We start from the raw sequence: 3,936 nt of genomic DNA, 5'->3' as shown, positions 1-3,936 counted from the left end.
ATCGATACAACTTTATTTTCTTATATTATTATTGTGACATTCAAATTCATCTCTAAATATATCTCTAAATATCCTTAATCCTACCATTTTTATTTTATTCTCTATGTTTCTTTAAGAAATGCTTCTCTTTTGTAATAGAATAATAAAATGTGATTCTATTTCTTTCTTACAATGAATAACAATGTATTTTTAATGAAATAAACTAATATTAATGGAATACAATATTTATTACATAATTTATTGTATACTTCTATATAAACAATTACAGGAGTTATCATACATCTTGCATTAATAAATTCAATTAATAAATTGTCAAAACTAATAATAATTCTATTTCATATGAAACATTATATATGTAAAGCAATTTTTGTATTAGAGAAATATTATTTTGAGGAGATAAAATCAATCCTTGAAATTTTTAAATATAACTTCGTAATAACAGAATAAAATTTTACAGGCGAAATGATAAAAATGATCAAATATTTATTATAATGAAAAAAGTTTAATCATTGATTTCAAGCGCTCGAAAGAAATTTTCCATTGAAAAATAAATTGCCCTCGAACCTATCACAACGTTTCACAACGTTTTTCTCTCAATAAAATCAAAAATTTTGGGAACAAATAAATATAAGATAAATGCCAAAAATTTCACTATAATAAATTTTCGCAATAATCGCAAATAATTGTATAACTTCGACTCCTTCCAAGAAACTTTGGCACATTGGTAAACGCTGCGCTACGTGTCTTCAAATATCATTTGATCATAAACGTGTATGATCCACCCACCACCTGTCGACTTTCCCCGATTTTCCACTCGGCTAACAAGCGTAACGCTTTCGAGTCGGGGCGCTTGCGATTTGCGGCCGGTCCACCGTGAACAGGCACCGAAACGTCAGGGTGATGAGTGACACAAAGCCAGGACATTAGCCGGACGTATCCCGTCATTTACCACGGGGGCTTACCTGGCTTTCATCGCAGTCGGAACACGCGAGTTCACCACGGCCGATCCATCACTTTTGCAAGGGAAATTACGTTGTAACGGGTGTCACGGTCGATGGCCGGTTTTCGGCGTTTTATGGACGCCGATTCACCGTGAACGACGAGCGCGACAATCGTGGCTGTCGTCTCACGGTTCGTCCGCGACACGCTATTCGAATTCGACGGAGGAATTACACGGCCTCTCGAAAAAAAGGGATATTAGAGGGAGAGGAGGGGAGTGGAATGGGTTTGTCTCGTTCGTTGGCTTTTGAATTCGAATGGGTTTCGAGTTGTAACGGAGATTGAGATTTTGGAGTGTATGCGGATGAGGTAACAACCGTGGATGATGAGTGAATAATGGGGTGACGTTCTGCGAATGAAGGTGGTGAGAAAAATGGTATTGGGAGGATAATGGAGGAATTGTAATTGTTAAACGGTATTGCTGAATAGATTAGAATTAATTTGTGGTTAGAGATGTGTGCTTGCGAATAGTAGAAAGAATCTTGATGATTGTAATGAGTAATAATAGTAATTAAACAGAAATGGAGGATATCTGATGTAAATAAGAATTACATATATTTATATTTAATGAATAATGTTTCATAAAAGATTTTTAGATTTAATTAATATTAATACTTGAATGTTAATATTTTAAAAAACAATAAATTTTGAATTTAAAATGGCAATTGTATTTATAACGATTAAACATTCTCCATTATTTATTAATTCCATTTTAATTCATTTCGAAACATCCAATCCCATTCCATCCCGTTTCCATTTCTTCCATCATTCCTCCGTTGTCAGTCTGGTTGCGCAACGCATTCTTTACAGGGGTTACGCAACTATCGATAATGAAGTCGTATCGAAGGACAAAATATGCTTGTAACAAAGTATAAACAAGAGAATTTAAATACTAAATACATTTCTAAAAAAAACTAAAACATCTCATGGCCAAATCAAGAAAAAAGAATAACAAATTTATCGTGTAACGTACGTATATATTTCTCACAAGCTGTGTCAATATAAAATATAGATATAAAATTCGAAACTAACCTCATCAACGGTTAAGGAAAGCACAATAATTTAGAGATATCGAAGACACTTGAATGAAAACTTGAAACGATTAGTGCCAAAAACGAAACTGATTCTCAAGCGGTCCAATACAGACACATAAATGACCACAAGAGTTCGTTTCGAGGTGTCATTTTATGACCAAGGCAGTGTGCATCGATTCGCTACAGAGTCGGTGCTTTTCGGAGGATCGTACATCGACACGTCTTCGCCTCGATGCCCATTAAGCGTTTCATCGTGCCACGAAAATAACAAACAGACGATGAAATCCGATTTTCCATGGTGACCCGCTATTCGAGAAACACGTTTCCCGGCGCATCAACCGGCTTCTATTTTCCACGCGGCATTCCAAATCCCCGGAACGTGTCGCAATAAAGGCAGGCCGGTAGTGTATCGAAGTCATGGGAAATCGAGGAATTTTCAGCCGTGACATGGTTTACGGAGAAACATCTTTCTATGTTAGCATTGCATGGCTAACTCTCCTACAATAGTATGTGATTATACGATTTTATGTTAAATTTAAATTTGAGGGTTAGGGATATTATGGAAAGAATTTAAGGAATTTTTATAAAAATATTTAATTATTAATTTAAAAAATGTTTTCTTTTTTCAAGCGATAGTTATGTTTATTATTTGAATTTAGAAAAGACATTTAATGTTACAATGTATGAAATGACATATACAATTTGAAATATCACTTTGATGTGGTAGCAATATTCTGTATATGTATATAATTTAATAAAAAATTATTATTATATAGAATATTATTTATAAATGATTAAAAAAAGTAAATATGTAATCTAATTTTGCAATTATATTTTACTAAAATTAAATATCTGCATGAAAATAAATGTTATTAAACATTAAGACATTAAATATTGATGCTAATATATATATAAATGCATTTAAGTGCAGTATTTTTTTTCTAAATTATTTCTTAATCTTCACTAATAATTCACTAATATTCTTTACATCTGAAGTGTAAAAAATAAAATATTTATTTATATTTTAAAAGTGTATTTCATGTAATTATGAGAAATCACAGTTTATTTCGTTATTATAAATAAAGATCCATAACTGCTCTGAATAAGCATATAATTGACGTATCATTTGCCTCCCATATTTGTACTATTTTGGCATTCCAATTATCTACCACTTCAAATCTATAAAATTTCCTCGCATTAATTTCTATCACTCCATCTTTCTTCAGATCAAAACATCGAAAAATAAAAATCCGCCCAAAGATAATCTTCGCTCGGGTCGCATTAACATCTCGACTTTCACGTCGAGAAGGAAAAAAAGAAACTAAAAAAAAAAAAAAGGATCTACCCGTGGCATTTAACGTCACAATTAACTCGAAACCCGAAGAACAGAGAGGATCGAATCCCTACAATCGGTTTCCACCTGAAACTCCCCCTTCCATGAACCATCTTCACCGACCCGTGAGCGGGATTCTTCCCAGAACGGCGGCATTCCACTTGGACCGCATTCGTTCCAGCGGCTTGCTCCTCTTTCCGGGGCGGCAACCCCCGCTTGTCGTGAAGAAGGGAACGGCGACGTAATTAGCGCCAGTTTCGATCCTTTGTGTTATTCACCAGGCGTCGAGAACAAGATGATTACCGGCTCTCCACTAGCCCCGTTTCCTCGGCCAGGCGTTGCCCTCCTCCGCCTGTTCGAAAATGAAAAATCGCGTCCAACCTTCTCCTTCTTCCTTGTAAGTAACGCTGTTGATCGTTTCCTTTGTACGCTGCCCCGCCCCTACCCCCTATGAACTCGCTCGTTTTAGACACTTCGCGCGAGAAAAAAATGCATGGATCCGCAATGAAATAGTGGTGAAATTTTGGATAAGTTCTAGAAAGTGATTGTGAAACTTGGTTATACATATAT

General features: G+C 34.9%; 1 long non-coding RNA gene across 1 annotated transcript; it reads left to right on the top strand.

The window, feature by feature from the left end:
• The first annotated feature begins 1,780 nt into the window (after window positions 1-1,780).
• LOC147658310 (uncharacterized) lies at window positions 1,781-2,811 on the top strand. The gene is made up of 2 exons (XR_015290769.1): window positions 1,781-1,968; window positions 2,048-2,811. It is a non-coding gene; the product is annotated as an uncharacterized LOC147658310 (long non-coding RNA).
• Window positions 2,812-3,936: the final 1,125 nt, after the last annotated feature.

Source organism: Apis florea, unplaced genomic scaffold, assembly GCF_048593485.1.
Source record: "Apis florea isolate Af1SG1 unplaced genomic scaffold, ASM4859348v1 contig_2291_pilon, whole genome shotgun sequence".
Lineage (NCBI taxonomy): Eukaryota > Metazoa > Arthropoda > Insecta > Hymenoptera > Apidae > Apis > Apis florea.
This window is presented reverse-complemented; position numbering and strand designations above follow the sequence as displayed.